Below are 26,766 nucleotides of genomic sequence, written 5' to 3'. Positions count from 1 at the left end.
CAGACATATACGAGAGTGACATTTTAGAGACTTTTGGATAAGCATATGGATATGCAGGGAACGGAGGGATAAGGATTATGCACAGGTCGGGAAGAAATGGTCTTGGCATCATATTTGGTATAGACATTGTGGGCCGAAGGGTCTGTTCTTATGCTGTACTGCTCTCTGGTGTATAAATAATCGAAACATGCATTAATATAAGATTACCAATTTCAGTTTCAATGGCAATAAAATGAAGGATCACACCACCTTTTATGATGGCATTATGGGATGTTGTGAACCCAGTAAAAATTTACATTAATTGTTTTATAATTCTAGTCTGTATATACTTTTAAAGTTTGCACAGACTCATGGGATTGCTGAAGATAAACGGCAGAAATGGGCCATTTTGTCCAATCACCGTTTATGTTCCACTCCCGTTTGCCTTTTCTATCAAAAAAATGACGAAAAAGCTCTGAACTAAATGCTAGAGGAAACTAATTCAGAACACTATAAATACAAGTATTTTATTTTCCTACTATTTCAAAATAAATTGAAAGTAGCTTAAGAATTTATAAATTACTAATGAAGCCTCACACCATATTTTAGGAAAAGCATCCATGTCCTCGGATATGTGGAGAGACTGAAGAAGATCAGAATGTTCTGCCTAGTGCAGAGATGGTTAAGACCCGATATGATGATGATATTCAAAATCAGAATGCGATGGTCATCTGTTGTGGCATTCACAACTTCACATATTACAATAATTCTCAACACTGGTGGTCCATAATGATGTGTTCTCAGCCCCTTTCTGTACTCCTTATACACCCATGACTGTTCATGGGTGTATAAGGAGTACAGATGACATACATATCCAGTTCAATTTATAAATTCGCAGACGACACCACCGCAGTGGGCCCGATATCAAATAATGACAAGACTGAGTACAGGAAGGAGATTTGAGAACCTTGTAACCTGGCGCCAAGGTACTAACCTTCCTCTGAAGAAGGGTCTCGACTCGAAACGTCACCTATTCCTTCGCTCCATAGATGCTGCCTCACCCGCTGAGTTTCTCCAGCATTTTTATCTACTTTCAACCATTCTCTCAATGTCAGCAAGATAAAGGAGATTGTGTTCGACTTCAGGAAGCGAAGTGATACACACACCCTGGTATACAATGACAGCGCCGAGGTAGAGGTGGTTGATAGCTTCAAGTTCCTAGGAGTCAATATAACCAGCAACTTGTCCTGGACCAGCATATCAAAACAATGGCTAAGCAAGCACGCAGACAACTAACCTTCCCTAGAAGGCTTAGGAATTTCGGCATGTCACCAGCAACTCTCACCGATGTCAACGGATGCGACACAGATAGCATTTTATCAGGATATATCACAGCATGGTTCGGGAACTCCATCCAAGAGTGAAAGAAATTGCAGGGAATTTTGGATACAGTCCAGACCATCACACCAACCTCCCTTTCATTGTCTCCATCTGCACTTTGCACTGCCTCAGCAAGGTCACCAGTATAATCTAGGACAAGTCACTTGGTCACTCCCTCTTCTCTCCCATCAGGCAAGATGTACAGAAGTGTGAAAACGCACACCTCCAGATTCCGTGACAGGTTCCTCCCAGCTATTATCATGCAACTGAACCATCCTATCACCAACTAGAAAGCAGTACTGACCTCTCTTTTATCTCATTGGAGATCTTCAGATTGTCTTTAATTGGACTTTATTAGAGTTTATCTTGCACTAAACGTTATTCCCTTTATCCTGTATCTGTACACTGGCTTGGATGGCTTGATTCCAATCGTGTATGGCCTTTCCGCTGACTGGATAGCACACAACAAACAAACTTTTCACTGTTCCTCAGTACATATGACAGTAATAAACTAAACATGCCTTGGGTGAATTTTCGAAGTCTCTCACTTTACTATGGATTTTTTCCTCTGGTCCAATTATAACTCATTGTCAAGGGTCAGTTACCAAAACTGCATACTTATATTAGATTTCCTAAATACAAATAACAAGAAGTTGGCTGGGTGAGCTTTATCCCTATCACTCAAAAAATATCAGATAATTGTCCGGATTTCCTTTGCTTTCTATCCCTTTAGCAACTACAGCTTCAATTACCTGGAGCAGATCATCAGTTTGGTTCATAAAGTCTGATCTGATCAGTGGAAGAATCGATTTTCAGGAATGAAACCCTTGCATACCCCAGGGACAGCTTGTACTCACATGACATTCGTTACCCCACCCCGGTCCAGTCCTTTTCCACTTCCGCATGGTAGGCTGCTCTGGAAGGTTACATCGCATGGGATCCAAGGAAAGATAGACGAGTGAATAGAAAATTAGCTCCATGGAAGGAAGCAGTGGGTGGTGATGGAAGGTTGCTTCTCGGACTGGAGGCCTGTGACGAGTGTTGTGCCTCAGGGTTTGATGCTGGGACAGTTACCGTTTGTCATCTATATCAATGATTTGGATGAGAACATACAGGGCAAGATTAACAAGTTTGCTGATGATACAAAAGTGGGTGTTTTGCAGATAGTTAGAAGATGGTTGTGAAACATAGAAACATAGAAATTAGGTGCAGGAGTAGGCCATTCGGCCCTTCGAGCCTGCACCGCCATTCAATATGATCATGGCTGATCATCCAACTCAGTATCCCGTACCTGCCTTCTCTCCATACCCTCTGATCCCCTTAGCCACAAGGGCCACATCTAACTCCCTCTTAAATATAGCCAATGAACTGGCCTCGACTACCCTCTGTGGCAGGGAGTTCCAGAGATTCACCACTCTCTGTGTGAAAAAAGTTCTTCTCATCTCGGTTTTAAAGGATTTCCCCCTTATCCTTAAGCTGTGACCCCTTGTCCTGGACTTCCCCAACATCGGGAGCAATCTTCCTGCATCTAGCCTGTCCAACCCCTTAAGAATCTTGTAAGTTTCTATAAGATCCCCTCTCAATCTCCTAAATTCTATAGAGTATAAACCAAGTCTATCCAGTCTTTCTTCATAAGACAGTCCTGACATCCCAGGAATCAGTCTGGTGAACCTTCTCTGCACTCCCTCTATGGCAATAATGTCCTTCCTCAGATTTGGAGACCATTGCAGCAGGATCTGGATTAATTGGCCAGATGGGCTGAGGAACAGTTGATGGAATTTGATACAGAGAAATGTGAGATGTTGGATTTGGGAAAGTCTAACAAGGGCAGGACCTACACCGTGAATGGTAGGCCTCTGGGGAGTGTTGTGGAGCAGAGGGATCTAGGAGTGCAGGTGAATGATTTTCCGAAGGTCGAGTCGCTGGTAGATAAGGTGGTCAAAAAGGCTGTCGGCACATTAGCCTTCATCATTCAGAGTATTGAGTATAGAAGTTGGGAGGTTATGTTACAGTTGTATAAGATGTTTGTGAGGCCGCATTTAGAATATTGTGTTATGTTATGGACACCATGTTATAGGAAAGATATTGTGAAGCTGGAAAGGGCATAGAGAAGATTTACGAGAATGTTGCCAGGACTAGAGGGTCTGAGCTATAGGGTGAGGTTGAGTAGGCTGATAGACTATTCCTTGGAGCGCAGGAGGATGAGGGGTGATCTTATAGAGGTGTATAAAATTATGAGAGGAATAGATTGGGTGGATGCACAGAGTCTCTTGCCCAGAGTAGGTGAATCAAGGATGAGAGGACATAGGATTAAGGTGAAGGGGAAAAGATTTAATAGGAATCTGAGGGGTAACTTTTTCACACAAAGGGTGGTGGGTGTTTGGAACAAGCTGCCAGAGGAGGTAGTTGAGGCTGAAATAATCCTAACATTTAATAAACAGTTAGACAGGTACATGGATAGTACAGGTTTTGGGGGAAATGGGCCAAAAGCAGGATGGTGGGACTAGTGTGGTTAGGACATGTTGGCCAGTGTGGGCAAGTTGGGCCGAAGGGCCTGTTTGTACAATGCCTCTATGATTTTCTGACTATGACTTGCATCTGTGGCAAATCTGATGCCCCTTGCCATTTTGACAATTTACAATTCATTGATTCAAACTAGCATTAAGTTCTAAGGAAGGCTCCCTCACTCAAAATATTAACCAGTTTCACTTTCCATAGATGCTGCTCGGCGTGCTGAGTTCTTCCAGCATTTTCAGATGCAAACTTGCTAATTGCTATGTTGCTTCAGTTACAGTTCTTTCTGAATCTGCCAGCATTTTTCAGTAAACTCCACGCCATTAATTCTGGCACAATTGCTCATTTGCAGAAGTTTCAATCTGATTTTGGTACAAAAAAGTTTTGTTTTCTCTCCACATCTGACTGATAAATAATCGCCTTGAAGCTCACTCCGGGTGGTAACAATAAATGCTGTGATAAAGCAGCCGTGTGTTCTACTCTAGCTCCTTTGAAGTAACACAACTGCCATACAGTCCATTTAGCATGATCAACAAAGTGAATATCTGAGCAAATTAGTTCCTAAGATAATAAATAAAAACATGCAACAATAATTAAAATGGAATAATGTCAATACAATACATTTAAGTTTGTCACACTATCAAAGGCACCTTGAAATTCACAAGATTAACATTGTATACTCCAGGAATTCCCAGGCTATGGAAGATCTAGCTTATGGAAATCCAACCGTACAAATTGTCTCAAAATATTTTTAAGCATTCACAGGAGGGAATGTCAATTGCAGCAATGCAAACATCTCGCAAACATTATGGAATAGGGAGAGCGGCTAATTAGTTCAAAAGTCAACCAGTCTTCTAATATAAAACATGTTACGTCCCTGTTTTAATCAAACAAATACATAGTCCTTAAGAACACAACTGCTGGTTCACTGGAGGAGGGTACTTAGGAGAGTTTCTTTGGAAACTGACAAGACCCATGTAAAATACTTTCTTAAACAATGTCCTATCCATTGACATTTTAAGGCCATCAAAACTAGGGATTGGATGTCGTGCATTCTGATTCAGCACCATTACAACTAATTCCTGGGATGAGTAGTTTGTCCTTGCAAGGGAGGATCAACAATTTTGGCTTGTAATGTTTGGAGTTGAGAAGAATAAGGGGTAATGTTGTTCTGTTGAGATGTTTCCATTAGTGGGAGAATAACAAGCTAGGTGACATATCTGCAGCATAAGGGGCTGGTCATTTAAAACTGGTGCGTAGACATATCTTATGTCAGAGTGTAGAATTCCTGCAATTCTCTACCCTGTAGGAATCCAGATAATCAGATATTTTTAAGGTGCAGAATGATAAATATTTGAAAGATTGAGGGTTATGGGGCTGCGGCACAGAAGAAGAGTTGAAGACAGCATTGATCAGCCATGATTGAATGGGGCCGTGGCTTAATCTTGCTCCACTTTTCTCATTTTCTTGTATTTAGTTGACCTACTATCATCCTGATATTCAGTTGGCAAAATAACACTGGACTTGTTGAAAAATTGTATCAGCAATACACTGCCAATTAGTCTCCAATATATTTGATTAGTATGGGTGTAAGGGGTTATAGAGAGAAGGCAGGAGAATGCGGGAGTGAGGGAAAGATAGATCAGCCATGATTGAATGGCGTAGTGGACTTGATGGGTCGAATGGTCTAATTCTGCAATAATTTATGAACATATCTAGATGTGACATAAAGAGGCCTTCAGAGAGGGAGCGCTGTGAGAATGTTAGCTATGCTTACTCCATCTGTCTCAACTGCATCATACTGTATCCAAATATATTTTAAAGTAATGTATTTAATTTGCATTTACGTTAATTGGTTTAATCACTTGCCTCACAGTTCCAGGGATCCAGAATCAAACCTGATCTCAGGGTGTTTTTCTCTTGGAGTTTGCGCATTCTCTCTGTGATAAGGTAGGTTTCCCTCGGGTGCTGACTTCCTTCTTCCTTCCAAAGACATGCTGGTAGGTTATTTGTTCTGTGTAAATCACTCCTCGGTTGGATTTATGGAGCTGTGAGGCAACAGCACTAACTGTGTGTGATCGTGCTGGTAAAGTTAATTAAAAAACTGCTTGTTCTCAGTGAGAATCGTTTCAGCAGCGATGTCAGCTTGATTAGGGTACATAGAACATACAGAGAACAGGAGGGTACAGGAACTCCCACAGGCTGGAGGAGTCTAAAACTGTAGGACGTAGATTTAAGGTGAAACCGGAAAGATTTATCAGGGGCAGGATAGCAACTTTTACACATTGAATGTGGTGGGTATATGGTACAAGCTACCAGTGGAAATTGTAGAGAAGGGCACAATTACAACATTTAAACAACATTTGATAGATACATGGATACATGGACAGATGCAAAGATTCAGATGGAGATGGGCAAAACACAGGCTACTGGGACTAGCTTGGATTGACATCTTGATTATTTGATTGAGGAAGCTTTAGAAGTTTTTTTTTGTAAAGATTATTAAAATCTACCTTGAATAAAGGTCTTGACGTGAAACGTCACCTATTCCTTTTCTCCAGAGATGCTGCTTGACCCGCTGAGTTACGGCAACATTTTGTGTCTGTCTTCAGTTTAACCCAGCATCTGCTGTTCCTCCTGACACATTAATACATAACTCGTGGTCAAATTTGCTTTGATGCTGTGACATGTATATATTTTCCCCATCTCAATGTGGCAATAGGAAACCCTTATTACAAAGGACTGACGTTTCCTCAAATGAAGGGAAATACACCTTTCCAGTACAATGATTTCACCCATTGTTTGAAAACAACTCAGTTGGAGTTCAGTGTAACGGAGCTTCTGATGTTTTCATGTATTACAGTTGGTCATTAAACTTGGAACAAATTTAAACCTAGTGTAACTATTCTTTCTCCTTTGTTCAATCCTCAATGCATTATAGTTAAAATGAGTCATAGAAACATAGCAAAACAGGTGCAGGAGTAGGCCATTCGGCCCTTTGGGTGAACACCGCCATTCAATATGATCATGGCTGATCATCTAAAATCAGTACCATGTTCCTGCTTTTTCCCCATATCCCTTGATTCCCTTAGCCCTAAGAGCTAAATCTAACTCTCTCTTGAAAACATCCAGTGAATTGGCCTCCACTGCCTTCTGTGGCAGAGAATTCCACAGATTCACAACTCTCTGGGTGAAAACTTTTTTTCTCATCTCAGTCCTAAATGGCCTACCCCTTATTCTTAAACTGTGACCCCTGGTTCTGGACTCCCCCTACATCTGGAACATTTTTCCTGCATCTAGCCTGTCCAATCCTTTTAAGAATGTTATATGTTTCCATAAGATCCTCTCTCATCCTTCTAAATTCCAGTGAATACAAGCGCAGTAAACCCATTCTTTCATCATATGTCAGTCCCGCCATCACGGGAATTAACCTGGTGAAACCACGCTGCACTGCCTGAATAGCAAGAATATATTCTTCAAATTAGGAGACCAAAATTGCACATAATACTCCAGGTGCAGTCTCACCAGGGCCCTGTACCACTGCAGTAGGACCTCCTTGCTCCTAAAGTCAAATCCTCTCGCAATAAAGGCCAACATGTCATTAGCTATCTTCGCTGCCTGCTGCGCCTGCATGCTTACTTTCAATGTGATTTACAAGCACACCCAGGTCTCGTTGCACCTCCCCTTTTCCTAATCTGACACCATCCAGATAATAATCTGCCTTCCTGTTCTTGCCACCAAAGGGGATATCCTCACATTTATCCACATTAAACTGCATCTGCCATGCATCTGACCACTCACCCAACCTATCCAAGTCACCCTGCAGCCCCATAGCATCCTCCTCGCAGCTCACACTGCCACCCAGCTTTGTGACATCCGCAAACGGAGATATCACATTTAATTCCATTGTCTAAATCGTTAATGTATATTGTAAATAACTGGGGTCGCAGCACTGATCCTTGCAGCACCCCACTAGTCACTGCCTGCCATTCTGAAAAGGACCCGTTAATTCCTACTCTTTGCTTCCTGTCTGCCAACCAGTTCTCTATCCATGTCAATACCCTACTCCCAAAACCATGTGCTCTAATTTTGCATACTAATCTCTTGTGTGCGACCTTGTCACAAGCTTTTTGAAAGTCCAGATACACCACATCCACTGGCTCTCCTTTATCCATTCTACTTGTTACATCCTCAACAAATTCCAGAAGATTAGTCAAGCATAATTCCGCCTTCATAAATCCATGCTGACTTTGACCGATCCTATCACTGCTTTCCAAATGTGCTGCTATAACATCTTTAATAATCGACTCAAGAATCTTCCTCACTACCGAAGTAAGGTTAACTGGTCTATAATTCCCTGTTTTCTCTCTCCCTTCTTTCTTAAAAAGTGGAGTTACATTGGCTACCCTCCAGTCCACAGGAACTGATCCAGTCGAGAGAACATTGGAAAATGATCACCAATGCATCCACGATTTCTAGGGCCACCTCCTTGAGTCTGTCCAAAGGCAGAATTTAAATTTTCCCCTTTGATTTCCGCATCATTTCCAAATGAAGGTCTGAAAAACTGTTTCCCAGGATGAGAAAGCTAGGTATCTATGAGCTTATCTTTATCGTAGGGATGGTGGAGGAGAGAGTCAACAGCTTCAAGTTCCTGGGCGTGAATATCTCTGAAGATCTATCCTGGCCTCAGCACATTGATGCAATCACAATCACAGTTCTTTAATACCGCTACTTCATTGAAAGATTGAGGAGATTCGGTACGTCAATGTCAATGTCAATAGTCTATTGAATTCATACAGGCAGAGAGCATACTGACTGGGTGCATCATGGCCTGGTTCAGTAACTCTAATACCCAGGAATGAAGGAGCTTGCAGAAAGTTGTAGACATTGTCCAGTACATCATAGGACCATCTAATGAGGGAATGCCATCTCCCCACCATCTAACGAGGGACTGCCTCAAATCATAGCTAATATCATTAAAGATTCATACCAGCCCTGCCGCACTCTCATTTCAATACTACCTTCAGGAGCCTGAAACCCGTGATCACCAGGTTCAAGAATAGCTTCTTCCTAGCAACCATCAGACTCTTAAAATGGGTCGGAGATTGCAACCTTCATGTGGCCCACCCTGTTTTGACGAATGCAATCAACCTGGCGAACACAAACAGAAGATCAAACAGAACAAGTTGTCTTACAACTTTAGGCTGTGCACGCCATACGCAAGAAGTAGACTCTTAAAACACTACGCAACACCAACCTCGGCCACTATGAACTTCTATGGACTAACCATAATTATGGTTTTCTTGTATTGTGGTAATCAATATATTATTGATTATTATATATTTATCTATGTTTTTGCATGTTCGGGCCTGTTATGCTTCCGCAAGTCAGAATTTCCTATTGCCGGTAGATATGACAATCAAACATTCTTGACCCTCTTGACATAGAAAATAGGTGCAGGAGTAGGCCATTCGGCCCTTCGAGCCTGCACCGCCATTCAATATGATCATGGCTGATCATCCAACTCAGTATCCTGTACCTGCCTTCTCTCCATACCCCCTGATCCCTTTAGCCACAAGGGCCACATCTAACTCTCTCTTAAATATAGCCAATGAACTGGCCTCAACTACCTTCTGTGGCAGAGAATTCCAGAGATTCACCACTCTCTGTGTGAAAAATGTTTTTCTCATCTCGGTCCTAAAAGATTTCCCCCTTATCATTAAACTGTGACCCTTTGACACATGACCAAAGGGCCTGTCCCACTTTCACGACCTAATTCACAATCTTTTTTACTCGTGGACATTTTTCATCAGGCTAGAAAAACGGCCCGACCTACTTGATGCCACGAGTACCTATGACTTGCATCACGACCTACCTATGACCTCGTGACGACCATGCTGCGGTATGAGTCAAGGGCAAACTCAGCAGAGGTCGTGAATTAGGCCATGAAAGTGGGACAGGCCTGTAAAAAACCTAAAAATAAGAACTCTTTTCGGCCTGAAGAAGGGTCTCGACCCGAAACATTGCCTATTTCCTTCGCTTCATTGATGCTGCCTCACCCGCTGAGTTTCTCCAGCATTTTTGTCTACCTCTTTTCCACGGATGCTGCCTGGCTGCTGAAGGTTCCCAGCCTTTTCTGTTTGTATTTCAGATTTGCAGCATCTGCAGCTTTTTGGATTTTCAATTCCAGTTTGTGATACTCTCCATCCACACAATAACATTTTAAAGCAGAGCTTACTTTTATGTAGCACCTTGAATACATTTTGAGAACTATTTGAGGTATTTAGATGGTAGTGGTTAAATAATGTCCCGAGGCTATGACTGCTTGCAGCTCATTTGTGAGTTTGGATCTGAAACAGAGTATTCCCTTCGGTGGCTGATGCCGTACATTTTAGTCCACACTCCACACGTACAAAGCCAGAGCAATCAATTTGCAACAAGATCAGATGCAACCCGAGAGCCTCTTAGTTTTGAATGCATTCCCAGACATTTTTTATTCTTTATAAAATGCATGTTTTTGTATTTTTCCATCAGTAATCTTTTCCTCTTTGTGTTTCACTGTGCAAACTTGCATATTCCATTATAAACTGCCTGCTATTTTCTTACTATCGGTATATGCCACTAATACAACTGCTGAGTTTTTCCATATGGCTGAATATTACAAGGCAGAAAGTAAAAAAAAAAACTGTAAGAGCATGACAGTAACAGGAAGAGAATGTTTTTGTTTCCTTCTTGCTATGTGTAGATTATTACCAGATGTTTGAGATAACTGGAGCAAAGGGAGTGCTCTCCCTGGAGCTGCATGCACTGAAAAATGTAACTACTTTGATATTTTAGAGGTCAAGATGAGAATTTACTTGAAGAGATAAGCTTCAGACACACCACTAATTAGGAGGCTTAAATCTTTCGCACCTTTAACTCCACAAAATCCTTGATTTCTGCAGGATGGGAAGAGGATAGACAGTCCTTTTGCCCATGTTCAACATGCACCAAAACAAGGTGAAAGTGCACTGGCTCCAATCTGCATTAATCTAAGGCCTATGTTTCTTTTGAATTGAGACAGTACCCTGTTCTGACACTGGCTGGATGAGGTGAGTAACCTGTGCGAAGGCCCGGCTCGGGATAGGAAATTGCCGTGACTAAAAATGATAAATATTCTTTGTGCTTTAAGACCTTGAATCAAACTACAGTTGATGTTGACAACCTGAATCGAGACAGAAAGCCCTAGAAACACTAGGCAAATCGGACATAACATTTAGAAAAGTTACTGTTGATCTTTGGAGGCACCCATTTCCTTATGGTGAGTCTGATTCACTCATGACCCACGTGCTGGCATTGTTTAAGACCAGAATAGTATTTTCAAATGTTTTCCAACTGATTCAGACAGCTGGCTCTCGATGGACCAATGCCTTGGTTATACAATCCTTAACTTCTTTTCTGCTCCCTCTAGGCAGGCACCGCTCTTTATCTAATCCAGTATTTTAAATTTCTCCAAAGATAGACACAAAATGCTGGAGCAACTCCGTGGGTCAGGCAGTATTTATGGAGAAAAGAAGTAGGTGATGTTTCAGGTGGGAACCCTTCTTCAGACCCTTTTCTCCAATCATAATTTTCTCCAATCTCTTAATTTTCAGAGCTATCTGCACTCCAGATGTCTTCGAATAGTCACTCTTGGATTGTTTTCTCTTGAAGGTTGACAGAGGGAAATGTGGCATCCAATGGGTGAAGTCATTAAAATAGCGGAGGTTGAGGGGAGACCTGAATGTACATTTATGAGAAGAATTGATGAGGTAGATGGTAAGAACTATTTTCTCTGAGTAGATATTTCAGAGACTAGAGGGCATGGGTTTAAGGTGAGAGGGTAAAGCTTAAAGGAGATGAGCGATGGCAGTTTTTACACAGAGAGTGTGGGTGCCTGGAACATGCTGCTGGGGATGTGGTGGAAGCAATTGGTGGCGATTAAGATGCTTGCACCTCAGCCTCGATCTTCATTACTTCACCAATGGTTGCCATATCCCATCCCAAGCATCTAAGTTTCCATCTTCTCTTTCTAAACCATCAGACCTGTTTCTTCCTTTGAGACAAACCTTAAAACCGATCTCTTTGACCTATGTACCTAAGCGCGTCAGGTAGCATCGTTACAAAACATGGATAGGGATCCTGATTCTTCCGAAGCATCACCTATCCATGTTCACCCGGAATACTGCCTGACCCGCTGAGTTACTTGAACATTTTGTGTTTTCCTTGGTAAACCAGCATCTGCAGTTCCTTGTTTCCTTCTATGTACTTACAGTATCTTGCCTTTTGCTGCTCAGCCAATGTCCCTGCAACAGTCATTCCATTGTTACAAGTTGTTCCTTTTGTTGCTGCTGCTGTGTTTAACTTGCTGAATTTATTAAAACATTTTGTGTTTGTTAGGGGCAAGGTCAAATTTGACTGATGCAACATGACAAAGGGTGTGAAACGTTAGTTCTGGCCATTTGCAAATGATTTTCCGTCTGTGTAATATATTTGGTTTGAGGCTAGAATAGCATTTTCAAGTAGCTTACAACTGTTTCAGGCAGCTGGGTTGTTTTCTTGGTTTTTGGTTTCTTGGTCCCAATTACAGCCTGCCTCAACATCACAGGGGTGGCCAAGAGCACCAGTGTACGCCCCACCCTTGCTCCATTAAGTTCCAGTAACTGCTGCCAATTTATCAAGGACATGTGTTGGATTACTCAGTCATTGTATCTGAAAACTCTGATAGACCTGTCCGGAACCTGTGCTTTTGCTGCTTTCTAGATTTATCTTTTTGAGCCTGAAAAAAATCAGCATAGGTGAGGACTCTAACCGGGCAAAAATGTCATTGCCCTGTTGAACTGCTGATGCACACACGGACACAAGGTGCTGGAGTAACTTAGTGGGTCAGGCAGCATCTCTGGAGAACATGGAGGTGATGTCTCGGGTTGAGACCATTCGTCTGACTGATTGTAAGGGAGGAGAGGAGAGGGGAAAGGCAAACAAATTGTGGCAGGTAAAAGATTGGCAAAGGCGAGGGGGGGGGGATGGGGAGGGGGGTTGTTACAACAGGTGGTTGGAACGAAGGCTAAACATAAGAACAGAAGTGTGAAACTGGAGCGCTGCACATGGTGGCAGAAACTCCCAGAGCGCCGAAATCTAACGGGGGTGACAAGACCCAGCAGACCGCAGTCTACAGGGAATGGCTGGCAACAGGGAGTGGCCGCTGAGTCTTCCCCTGCTTGGAGAACCCAGCAGACTGGAAGGGGGAGCCCGCCAAGCTGACCCGTCCTTACAAGGATGGAGCCCGTGACCCCGATGGACGCGACCCAGTGAGGAGCAATGCTGTCGGGAGAAGATAAGGAACAGAGGTCTGGCCTACAGCACCCTAGAGATCGTCTGCGGGAGGCGTCTCCGGGAAAGAAAGGTGGACAGGCGAGGCGAGGACGTCAGTTCGCAGGTTGACCCGTATGTCTCAGGCGATGGCTGGAGGCCCGCAGTAGCCTGGGCTTGCCCGGAATGGGCACTGCTCATAATATCTAATGTGGACTAGACGCTAAAAATGGTGCCAAAATATGGCGCCTCTTGCACGCATGCTCAGTAGACTTTTTCTGTACACTTTGCTAATTGGGGATGTGCTTAGGTATGGCTATACTCTACAAAGACAAAGGACAAAGGGCATTTTTTGTCACATGCACCAATCGATGCAGTGAAATTTGAGTTACCATGCAGCACACAAATAAGATAAACACAACACTATAGAATTTATCATAAAACATAAAACATCCCCCACAGCGGAATCAACGTTTCCCACTGTGAAGGTAGGCAATAAAAGTTCATTCCTCTTCCTCTTGTAAACCCGTGGTCGGGGCCTATTGAGGCCTCCGCAGTTGCCGTTACGGGCGACCCGATGTTTCAGGCCCTCTCGCCAGATGATGGTACTCTGTCGTCGGAAGAACACTCTCAGCGGCTTGGAGTTTCCGAATCGGTCGCTTACTACCGGAGACCCCGGCTCCCGAAGTCCACAGGCCGAGCTGGGCGGAGCTCCAACAATGGCGACCTTGGCGAAAGATCCCAGGCCTCCACGATGTTAAAGTCAGTGCTGCCCGCTGTTGGAAGCTCCGCAGACCACAGCTCCACGGTGTTAAAGCCGGCAGTCCCAGCACTCCGGAGCTTCCAACACGGCGACCCTGGTAAGGCATTACCCACTCCAAGATGGTACTTCAGTGCTGCGCCGCTGAAGCTGAAGCTCTGGCCGGTCTCCGGCAGGATAGGCCCAATCCAGATGGTAGGCCGCGAGGAGGGGGTGAAGATGCGGCTCAGAGGAAAGACGCATCCTCGACCCAGGTAGCGACAGTGAAAAACAGTTTCCCCCTCCCCCCCCCCCCCACATAAAAAGACTAAAAGACCTCCAAAACAAAACTTTTTGACGGACAAAAAATTGAAAAAAGGATGAAAGTACGAACAGCTTCAGGTATTGCTGCCACACTCGATGGCGCCACCACTACTGGACCGTTCGTTGGAAAATACTTTAACTCTGTGTTTGCACTTCGCACATGTGACAATAACAGCTCCATTGAAGCATTTAGGTTAACTTCTGTGGTTTTCAGATTGGGAAATCTAAGTGAATGGTGTTCTCTAACAGTGTATGGAAAAACATCGTGCAGGGAGAATCACGAGTAGAGCTTTTTAATTTATTTTGAAACGTGCATTTTTTTTAGTTTAAAAAAAAAACGTTAATAATTTAAACATTTTAATGTTACTTTTATGTTTTAGCAGGTCCAGGATGATCAAAGACACTCATAACCATTCAGCAACAGAAACTTTGGCAATTACCTGCTAGAGGGAGGAGTTCGTCCCCTGCCAAAGCCATTGTGTGATGCAGCAGTCTGCTAGTTCTGAGATGATCCATCTACAGTGGCGGACTGGGTCTAAAAATATTGGTTGCCAGGAGACAAAGGGGGCCCACTTCATCAGGGGCCCACTTGATATAGGGGGCCCACTTCATCAGGGGCCCACTTGCCATCGGGCAAGCTGACACCCTGGCCAGTCCGCCACTGTCCACCTATGACTCTCTACCATGCTAATATGTTTGGAGCCAAGCTCCCATCAAATGAATGAGATGGCTGAAGGAGCTGGTGAAGTGGTTTATCAATAATGTTTAAACAATAAAATATTTTTGTTTAAAATAAACCACATTCCAACCTAAATATCCATGTGAAATATTAACAACTACTTGAAGCAACTTTAATCTGTTTTTAGCAAGCTTTTGTTTAGTCTGTTTTGGTATCTTGAAAAGCCAACCTTGGATAGTAAAAGCCGCCAATCTGATAATTTGGTCTGAACTTACATTATATTGTACCGTGTGATTTGAACTGAAGTGGCAATGGTTTTGATTTCAGGCTGTCAAAATAGAGTACTAGAACCTTCATGCAATTTAAATTCATAACAGATGCTTCAAAGTTTTATGGACTGCATTGTAATGTTTTACAGCTTTGCAGAGAGATTGCCATTAAAGTTGTGTATTGGTCTTTCTATCAAGTATTTGTTAACCATTTGTAGTTAATGTAACAATCAACTGATGGTTATACTTTTTATAAAGGGTACAAATGTATTGTCACTATCATCTGCTAAGATGATAGGAAATGTCATCACAATATCTATTTGAAATATGTTCAAATATCTGGAGAGGTGATAACAAGTAGGGTGTAGAATGTATAATGACTTACTATACTATTCCTTGGTACACATAGATACAATCAGTTCACACTCCAGTACAATAGGTAGAGCAAAGGGGAAGATACAGAGTGCAGAATATAGTTCTCAGCAGAAAAGCGCATTGTAGTGCATCAGTTCCATAGACAAAGTCCTCATGCAGTAGAGAAGAATCGAACAGTACCCTACTTTAAGGAAGAGCTGTTGAGAAGCCTGATAACAGAGGGGAAGAAGTTGTTCCGGAGTCTAGCGGTGTGCTCTTTTAAGCTTTAAGACAGGCAGAGGGAGAAGGAGGAATGACCAGGGTTGGACGTCTTTGATTTTGTTACATGCTTTTCTGAGCCTGCTTAAAGTGCAGATAAAGTAAATGGTGGGGAGACTGGTCTGTGTGGTGGACTGGGCTACATCTACAACTTTCTGCAATTTCTTGTGGTCTTGGGCAGAGTTGTTCCCAAACCAAGCTGTAATGCAACCCAACAGAATGCTTTCTCTAGTGTATCGGTAGAAGTTTGTAAGAATCACTGGCGATGTGCCAAATTTCCTCAGTCTCCTCAGGAAGTAGAAGCTTGGTGTGCCTTCTTGGCTGTCACATCAATCTGGTTGGGTCCACGACAGTTTATAAGTAATATTAATGCTACGAAACGTGAAGCTCTCAACCATTTCCACATCTACACCATTGACGCTGATTGGGGCATATACTCCATCATGCTTTCTGAAGTCAATTCCTTCATCTTGCTGAGATTGAACGAGAGGTTATTATTCTGACACCATGTCACAAAGTTCTCTATCTCTTTCCTGTACTCTGTCTTAATATTGTTCGTGATTTGGTCCATCACTTGCTGTTGTCTGCAAACTTGTAGATGGAATTAGAGCCGAATATGGCCGCACTGTCCTGAGTGTAAATGGAGTATAGTAGGGGACTGAGAGTGCTAGGAATTATCGTGGAGGAGGTGTTGTCCCCTATCCTCATTAATTGAGGTCTGTGAGTCAGAAAGTCAAGGTTCCAGTGGCAAAAGGGGGGCATTAACTATTAGGTCCCAGAGCTTGGAGATGAGTTTGGATGGGATGTTGAAGATAGATCTATAGTTGGCAAATAGGAGTCTAACATCGGAGTTCTTGTTTAATTTAATTTAGCTTAGTTTAGTTTAGAGATGCAGCACGGAAACATGCCCACCGAGCCCACAACCACCAGCGATCTCTGCACATTGACACTATCCTATACACACTATGAACAATTTTATATTGATACCAAGCCAATTAACTTTAGAGTGTGGGAGGAAACCGAAAATCTCAGAGAAACTCACGCGGGAGAATGTACAAATGCCGAACAGACAACACCCATAGTCGGGATTGAACCCGGGTCTCTGACGCTGAAATTGTCAACTCTACCGCTGCACCCGTTGTCTAGTTGTCAACCAATCAAGTCAAGTCAAGTTTATTTGTCACATACACATACGAGATGTGCAGTGAAATGAAAGTGGCAATGCTCGTGGACTTTTGTGCAAAAGCCAAACAACCAAACAACCAAACAAACTATAAACACAATCATAACACACATATTCTTTTACATAATAAATAATGGAAGGAAAAACGTTCAGTAGAGTTAGTCCCTGGTGAGATAGGCGTTTACAGTCCGAATGGCCTCTGGGAAGCAACTCCTTCTCAACCTCTCCGTTCTCACCGCATGGCAACGGAGGCGTTTGTCTAACCGTAGCAGCTGGAACAGTCCGTTGCAGGGGTGGAAGGGGTCTCTCATGATACTGTTGGCTCTGGAGTTACACCTCCTGATGTATAGTTCCTGCAGGGGGGCAAGTGAAGTTCCCATAGTGCGTTCGGCCGAACGCACTACTCTCTGCAGAGCCTTCTTGTCCTTGGCAGAGCAATTCCCAAACCAGATGGTAATGTTCCCGGACAAGATGCTTTCCACCGCCGCTGCGTAGAAGCACTGGAGGATCCTCGGAGACACTCTGAATTTCCTCAATTGCCTGAGGTGGTAAAGGCAATGCCTTACTCACGAGTGCTGAGGCGTGTGATGCCCATGTCACATCCTCGGAAATGTGGACTCCCAGATATTTAAAACAGTTCGCCCTATCCACAGGATCCCCATTTATCCTCAATGGAGTGTACGTCCTCGGATGATGTGCCCTCCTAAAGTCCATGATCAGCTCCTTCATTTTTTTGATGTTCAAGAAGAGGCTGTTATCCTGGCACCAGAGTGCTAGACCAGCCACCTCCTCCTGGTAGGCCTTCTCGTCGTTGTCTGAGATCAGGCCCACCACCACAGTGTCATCAGCAAACTTAATTAATGAGTTGGAGCTGAACCTAGCCACACAGTCATGTGTGTACAGGGAGTACAATAGGGGGTTGAGGACGCAACCCTGGGGCGATCCTGTGCTCAGGGTGAGGGACTTCGATGTATTCCCTCCCATCTTGACTACCTGAGGCCTGGCGGTGAGAAAGTCCAGGACCCAGGCACACAGGGAGGTGTTGAGCCCCAATTCCATTAGCTTCCCGGCCAGTCTGGTGGGGACTATCGTGTTGAAGGCTGAACTGTAGTCTATGAACAGCATCCTCACGTAGCCCCCCTTCTGGCTGTCCAGATGGAAGAGAGCGGTGTGCAAGACCTGGGAGACCGCATCGTCCGTGGATCTGTTCGGACGGCATGCGAACTGCAAAGGGTCCATGTTCCGAGGGAGGAAGGCGCAGATGTGTTTCTTCACCAGCCTCTCAAAGCATTTCATGACTACCGAGGTAAGGGCCACCGGACGGTAGTCATTCAGACAGACTGGGGAGGCATATTTTGGTACCGGTACAATGATGGATTTTTTGAAGCAGGCAGGGACCACGGACTTGTCCAGGGAGAGGTTGAATAATGTAGTGAGCACTGGAGCTAGCTGCGTAGCACAGGACTTGAGTACTCGCCCCGAGATGCCATCGGGGCCTGCAGCTTTTCTCGTGTTCACCCGTGTCAGAGGCCTCCTCACGTCGTGCTCGGACAGCGAGAATGTGTGCACATTCCTCCCTTCAGCTTCGGTAGCCAGCCCGCTGGCGGTATTGTCGATAATCGGTGGTGTTGCCCCTCTCGAAACGAGCGTAAAAGGAGTTCAGGTCATCAGCTAGGAAGGTGCCGGCACTTGCGGATGAGGGAGGGGTGCTCCGGTAGTTGGTTACAATCCGTAGCCCCTGCCACAGGCTTCTGGTGTCCTGCTGCTCCATCTGTAACTCCATCTTGTCTCTGTACCTTCTCTTTGCGTCCTTCACCGCCCTTCGCAGTCGGTAGGACTCTGCCTTGTAGACGTCCATGTTTCCTGATGCCAGGCCCGAGTTGTAGGCAGGGCCACACGAACAGACCTGTCTACCCAGGGTTTTTGGTTCGGAAAAGTGCTTACCCTTACCGTGGGGACGATGTTGTCAGTTACTGTTACGATGAAGTCCGTGACTGCTTCCACGAACTCACTGACGTCACTGGAACTTGCTTCGAACATATTCCAGTCGACATCACTCAGTGCATCTTGCAGCATGGCCTCTGACTGGTCGGACCACCGCTTTACGTCCCTCGTCTCTACCGCTGATGAAAGGATCCTGATCTGAATTCACTGGAGTTTAGAAGGGTGAGGGGGAATCTTATAGAAACATATAAAATTATAAAAGGACTGGACAAGCTAGATGCAGGAAAAATGTTCCCAATGTTGGGCGAGTCCAGAACCAGGGGCCACAGTCTTAGAATAAAGGGGAGGTCATTTAAGACTGAGGTGAGAAAAAAACATTTTCACCCTGAGAGTTGTGAATTTGTGGAATTCCCTGCCACAGAGGGCAGTGGAGGCCAAACCACTGGATGGATTTAAGATTTAGATAGAGCTCTAGAGGCTAGTGGAGTCAAGGGATATGGGGAGAAGGCAGGCACGGGTTATTGATAGGGGCCGATCAGCCATGATCACAATGAATGGCGGTGCTGGCTCGAAGGGCCGAATGGCCTCCTCCTGCACCTATTTTCTATGTTTCTATGAATTGTCACCTATCCATGTTCTGCAGAGATGGTGCCTGACCTGCTGAGTTACTCCAGCACTTTGTCTTTTTTTTAATCCATATTTGCAGTTCTTTGTTTCTATCAGTCTACACTGTTCTCCTGGAATTATCGAATCATATGATCCACTTGACATGAGAGGCAGTCAAAATTAAACCATCGAGTCCGTGCAGGATCTGGTAATGCTCATTCCCCCATTCTTTCTCCATAGATCTCTTAAGTTAATTATTTGGCAAAAAACTCTCCAATGCACAGCTGAAATTCCTGATTTTTTCCTATCTTTACACAGGCAGTGATTTCTATATAATGTGTTAGCTGATCCCAGCAAGAAAGGTGAAACCTTCTAAACTAGGGAAGAAAGCTAGTCTGCATACTCTCTTTACTTTAGACTTGACTTTAGAGATACAGCGTGGAAACAGGCCCTTCAGCCCACTGCGTCCACTCCGACCAGTGATCATCCTACACACGGGAGTGTGGGAGGAAGCCCGAGCTCCCGGAAAAAGCCCATGCCATCACAGGGAGAACATACAAACTCCACTCAGACAGCACCTGTGGTCAGGATCACACCTGGGTCTCTGGCACTGTAAGGCAGCAACTCTACCACTGCGTCACTGTGCCACCCTCATCTATTAACTAGAGTTTGGAAGTATCCATGTTGAACCATTCAACCATACACACCAAAGGTAACTTGGGCAAACAAGATGAGGTAAACAATGATGTCCAGTGACCATGAAACCAGAGCATAATTTGAATCTGTTCCTTCAGGAGAAGGGGAAAATGCATAGTTCAAATTAGTAGCTGTTCCCAGTTCAACTCCTTCACACTTCCAATTGCTGTAGATCTAATTCAGGAACAAATGTTCTGGTTATAACACCGGTACTTGCAGTTTAAGAATAAATGTGTAATAAAAATGAACACAGGAACACAGGTGGTGATTTGCTGCCTTACAGCGCTTGCAGCGCCAGATACCCGGGTTCGATCCCGACTACGGGCGCTGTCTGTACGGAGTTTGTACGGTCTCCCTGTGACCGCGTGGATTTTCTCCGAGATCTTCAGTTTCCTCCCACACTCCAAAGACATACAGGATTGTAGGTTAATTGGCTCGGTATAAGTATAAGCATCTCCGTGGATTGTCACCTTGTCGTGGTGGAGAAGCTTGTGTGGACCTGAGATCCTGAGAGCGATGCTGCCTGGAGCTATGCTCCTGGTAGGGCCACCCATGGCAGTAAGGTTGAGGGCGAGGTCTCTGGCAAACGAAGACCTCGACGGTGGAACAGGCAGAGGATGATGGCTGACCTCAGTGGAGCGTCACAACGGCTGGGAAGGCGGATGAAGGCTGCAGCAGAAAAGGGTCTCCGGTCGTCTTGGACTCCATGCCACTGGATCCTGACCCAGATCTGTCAAGGACCGTGGGGTGGCTGTCTGTGCACCAGTCTCCCTACGGTAAACAAAGTCACGCACAGGCATCCTCCAACCCTGGAGACACCCATGGTCAGCCATGACCGAAGGGGGCCTAAGTAAGAATAAGTGTCAATTGTTCCTAGTGGGTGTAGGATAGTGTTAATGTGTGGGGATCGCTGATCAGTGCGGACTCAGTGGGCCAAAGAGCCTGTTTCTGCGCTGTATCCCAAAACTAAACTAAACTAAACAGATGGATGTTAATATTAATGACAAAGTTTTGCAAATATTTAATTATAATTACTACTGATTGTGGCAGCTATCTTTTAAGTTACAGCAGATACTTAAAATGAAGCGAATTTTGCTGTAAATTCCGTCATGTTCTGTTCTCTTTCAAAATGATAAAGGTAATTATTTTTCTTATGATTGTACTGAAATTTGATTGCCAATGCTCTGACAATTTATCTACTTTTTTATATTACAATACTTCATCTGCAGTTGAAATCTACAGTATAGTTGTGAAAAGTACTTTTACCTCAATTAATTTTGGCTAGAGATAATTGATAGTCATTTTTCACAACCAGGCATTTAAAATTGGGTTTCAGTAGTTATCATTTTAAGTCAAACAGAAGTATTTCTGCACTATATCATTCTGAAATCATTAAAATCCCTTTATATAAATAGTCCTATGACTGGCTAAGCTTTTTTTAACTTTCAGTTATACAGGCAGCTAACTGAGCTTCCTAGGATTTAGATGGGCTTGAGATTTGATAATACTGTTATTCACCACTTAGATAAAGATGAATTATAATATTTAAAAGGTACTCGGACAGATACATGAAGATGAAAAGTTTGGAGGTATATGAGGCATGCTCGGGCAGTTGGAACTAGCTTGGTTAGGCAACGTGGTTGACAAAGAAGCGCTGAGCTGAGAGGTCTGTTTCTGTGGTATTTTGTGCCTTGCATTCAAGATCATTAAAAACGGTGGATGTTGAGAAAGTTTTTTAAAAATGACAGCTATGTGCAATCACCTCCTGTGGTTTGTACATTCATTGCATTTGGAACCATATCATGCAAAGCTTCATATTTTCCAGCTACATCCTTGCCAATATTAATATCCAAGTTCAATCTATCTCTATATCCATGATAACACTTGGAAAAGCAATGACTTCTGAAGTTAATTAACCTGAGAAAATGAAATGTGATTAATATAAAGATGCAACACTCCGAAGCACTCAGCGAAGATCAATTTAAGCAGATGCAGAGCTGATTTGTTACCACGAAACAGACATGTTAAATTATGAGGTAATTTGGCACAGGCATGAAATGAACTATGATTGTATTTTTTTATGGCAGAGAAATGTAAGAGAAATTTTGTTCCAAATGACAAGCATAATAAATCCAGATCTGATGATTTTGCAACTCTGAAATACACAACTTTCTCCATTGCTCTTCACAGAGAACAAGGTGAAAACTCGCACATATTGGGTTGTACACAGTTGGCCACAGTTGTGCCAGACAGTACATTGAATGCTCCTCAGGCTGTCCGGGTCAGCTTCATGCTTCCACTTTCATGATCCCTTATATATACAAAAATACTTGATCATTTGATTAAAATATGGCCGATGGCCTCATTGGCTTGCTTTAGATAATTTCAGGACATTCCGATGGTGCAGGAAGTTCGCGCAAACAATTTTATACCATCTTCAGTACACATGGAATTAAAATGACGTTGTTATGCTTCTGCTGGTTGAAAAGATCAACTTTTGTAGGTTTAGGGCAGAACTGTGGTGCAGTGGTAAAGTTGCTGCCTTACAGTTCCAGAGACCTGGGTTCGATCCTGACTATGGGTGCTTGTCTGTATGGAGTTTGTACTTTCCCCCTGTGACAGAATGAAAAAATAAAACAAAATGATTGAATATGTACCATGTTTTCACCACAGCTCTCATTTGCAGAACACTAATTGCACTTTGTAAAAAAAAAAACTAAAGTCATGACAATGCAGAATTATACATTATTTCTTAGAGTAAGTTTCACTAGATTTAACTTAATAATAGAACAGTCGAGCTCAGTACCAGGCCTTTTGGTCTACAGTGTCTGTGCCAAACTTGAGGCCAAGGTAAATGCACATGGCCCATTCCTTGCATTTCTATGTGCTTATCTAAAAGGCTTTTCAACGCCACTATTGTATCTGCCTCCGCCATCACCTCTGACGTATTCCAAGCACCCACCACCCTCTGTGTAAAATAAAATTGCCCTGCACAACTCTTTTTAAACATTGCTGCTCTCACCTTAAAGCTATGTCCTCTAGTCTTTGACATATTCATTCTGGGAAAAAGGTTCTGACTGGCCTATAAAGATTATGTGGGATAGTTACAACTGTCTGTAATAATCTTATTTCTTAGTCATGTAGAAAAGAAAAGATAGACCAAGAATGAATTAAGAGACATATAGGTAGTTTCATATTTTAATGAATAGTCAAATAATCAATAAATGCAAACATTGGAAGATGCATTTCAGAATTTGTAACAATGTTGTAAAGTGCACGTATATTTAGGGGTAAGCCAGCAGTTAATGTTTTGTTGCCATGGATATTCAAATTCTGGCCTACGATGGAAAATAAAGCCTCAATGGTGTTGATCCTTGAGATGATCTGAAGATATTATTTAGTTGACTTCATCTGTCCAATATTCCCTGGTACAATAATATAATCTTGAAATGCAAGATGTCATCCTGCTGTGATTTGGGTAAGATATTTGTATTTGGATTTATTCAACAAGTCAATTAATGATTGGGACGAGGGGATTGAAGGCTTCGTGGCAAAGTTTGCGGATGATTATATGAAAATAGATGGAGGGGCAGGTAGTGTAGCGATGTTACAAACTTACCTTCAGCGGCGCTGCAGTTCTGCCACTGGCCGTGTGTGCGACTTTGGCGCCTTTGGGGGGGGGGGGAGGATTAAAATGCCATTTTCTCCTGTAAAATAAATAAACAGCTACTTCTAACGCCGTCAACGCCTACAACATGACGAATCTCACTTACGGGACAAAAGCCGTCTATTTTACATATAAACCTGCTTCTTGGGATGGCTTTAATCAATCCTCTATAAGCGAAAATGTGATTTGGGCCCCATACGAACCAGCAGTGTTTTTCCTGCCGATATGGGGTTCAAATTCATCGCAAATGCAACGTTCCAATCGATCACGTTCCAGAAGCAAGATGATTCAAATGCCCATTTTTTTTGGAGATAAGCTGTCTAAATTGTCTATATTTTGTGTTATTCTCTCTCTCCATGATCATTATTTTTAAACTAAATATTCACAACAGTTTGAGTCACATGTATTGTGCAAAAAACAATAATCTGATTATATTTTGGATGGATGTTTCTAGATTAATTTATGGGAATTAAACATTAAATTCCTTCCATCTGGCATATACATTCATGGCAGTGAGATTTAAAAATCATGTTATATTGTGAATTCTTGTGTGAATGGGATTAGTTTGTTATTTGGATACTGAGGCTATTTAAAAAAATATATCCTTTTCTTAAGAAATTGAATCTACAGGACATTGTTAATGGGAAAGTAGTGGGCAGAAAGGCATGTCATGTGTGGTTTGAAGAGCAAAAACTTGTAGTTTACAATGCCAAAATTAAAAAGTTGAGGAAAAACAAGGTGTACAGAGTTGTTTATTGGTTACAATCTGAGGAGTATGATGATGCTACTGATTATGATATGCAAATGTACCAGCTAGCAACTGATCTTCTCCATAAAGACGTTCTATTGCTAGAAAATGTACCTATCTGTTACGGACTTACAGCATATTATACAATAATATTAAAGTTCTGATCTTGTGAATATCACATTTTTGAATTTTCAAGGCAGTCTGGGTGTTTATTACTATTTCCGTCACAACGGTCAATTTTGTAATTAGCTACAATTAGGTAATTAACTAATTATATGCTTTGATTTCAGGTCATCCAAGTAAGATGTTTTATATTTGTTTCAGAATGCGTCAATCTATAATAACTGAAAATGTCATTCAGTTCTCTTAATTTTTAAGAAAGTTATGGGCTTTTGACTGACCTTTATCACAGCTTTTGTGTTCAGTCAATGGAAAAGCACTAGGGAACAAGATGCTAATTTCCGAGTATGAAAAATGGCCATAACATTTTTAATACTGAAGATATAAAAGTGAATTAGGTGTCCAATTAAACTTCTTTTTATGCTTTATCTGATGAGATAAATTGCAGACCTGATTTTTAAAACCTCAAAATTTTGTAACATTGCTAGGTAGTGTAGAGAAAGCAGGGACTCTGCCGAAGGACTTGGACAGGTTGGGAGAGTGGGGAGAGAAGTAGCGGATGGAATATAGTGTGGCAAAGTGCGGAGCCATGCATTTTGATAGTAGGAATAAAGGCCTGGACTCTTTTCTAAATGGGGTGAGAATTCAGAAATCGGACATGCAAAAGGGCTTGGGAGTGATGGTGCAGGATTCCCAAAAAGTTAATTGCAAGTTGAATCAGTAGTAATAAAAGCAATATCAATGCTAGCATTTATTTCAAGAGGGTTTGTATACAAAAACAGGGATGTAATGTTGAGGGTGGACACAAAATGCTGTAGTGACTCATCAGGACAGGCAGCATCTCTGGAGAGAAGAAATGGGTGACATTTCGGGTCGAGACCTTTCTTCAGACCAGCATCTGCAGTTCTTCCGATACATGTAATGTTGAGGCTTCATTTAGGAAGGAGACAAGGAGAAATGTATTTAGTCAGAGGGTGATGAATAGCTGGAATTCTTTGCTGTGGCTGTGGAGGTCAAGTCAGTGGATGTTTTTAAGGCAGATAACGATACATTCTTGATTATTACATGTGTCAGAGATTATGGGGAAAAGGCAGGAGAAAGGGGTTAGGAGGAAGAGACAGATCAGCCATGAATGAATGGCGGAGTAGACTTGATGAGTCAAATGGCCTATTTCTACTCCTATTCCTTTTGACCTTTTGACCCCTAATGCCAGATTCAGTCATTACTCAATGTGATAAACTTTATATAAATAATTTAAGCTGCAGTCTTTAATATGTAATGTGCACAGAGCTACAGTTATGAACACTGAATTTGAACATGATTAAGAGTTAACTCTGTGTAAAGATAAAATTATGTATAAATATTGTATGCTTCATTGGGAAGTTTTTTACATCCAGTTTGCCAGAAAAAAAGAGAACCACGTTACCAAAAATAGTGGGAGATTGTAGGGCTAGAGGTTGCAGAGACATCAAGGTGTCTACTGCAAGATTCAAGAAAGGCTAGTATACAGGTACATAAAGTATCTAGGATGACTGGCAAAAGGTTGTTATTTTTTGCTAAGAGAACTGAATACCTTGTACCTTGTACCTACTGAAGAGTCCACCAGGGACTCTACTGGAAGTTGAGCAATTTTATACGGGACAATTTTTACATTTTTATCAAGCCAATTAACCTACAAACCTGCACGTCTTTGGAATGTGGGAGGAAACCGAAGATCTTGGAGAAAACACACGCAGATCACGGGGAGAACGTCCAAACTCTGTACAGACAGCACCCATAGTCGGGATCGAACCCAGGGTCTCCGGCGCTGCATTTTGCTGTAAGGCAGCAACTCTACCTGCTGCTCCACCGTGACTAAAGTTGAGACACAAGGAACTGCAAATGCTGGAAACTTGAGCAAAACACAGAGTGCTGAAGGAAATCAGTAGGTTAGGCGGCATCTGTTGAGGGATTCA

General features: G+C 42.9%; 1 long non-coding RNA gene across 2 annotated transcripts in view; it reads left to right on the top strand.

The window, feature by feature from the left end:
• The window catches only part of LOC116977931, a 39,810-nt gene extending 13,490 nt beyond the window's left edge, over positions 1-26,320 (top strand). Inside the window, exons 3-4 of one of the 2 annotated variants that reach the window (XR_004413330.1) lie at positions 14,650-15,437; positions 26,310-26,320. This is a non-coding gene — a long non-coding RNA (uncharacterized LOC116977931). Of the gene's footprint in view, positions 1-14,649; positions 15,438-26,309 lie in introns of those variants that run through there. The other variant, XR_004413331.1, reaches the window with a different exon arrangement.
• Positions 26,321-26,766: the final 446 nt, after the last annotated feature.

Source organism: Amblyraja radiata, chromosome 1, assembly GCF_010909765.2.
Source record: "Amblyraja radiata isolate CabotCenter1 chromosome 1, sAmbRad1.1.pri, whole genome shotgun sequence".
Taxonomy (NCBI): domain Eukaryota; kingdom Metazoa; phylum Chordata; class Chondrichthyes; order Rajiformes; family Rajidae; genus Amblyraja; species Amblyraja radiata.
The sequence above is the reverse complement of the archived record's forward strand: the minus strand, read 5'-3'. Positions and strand labels throughout refer to the sequence as shown.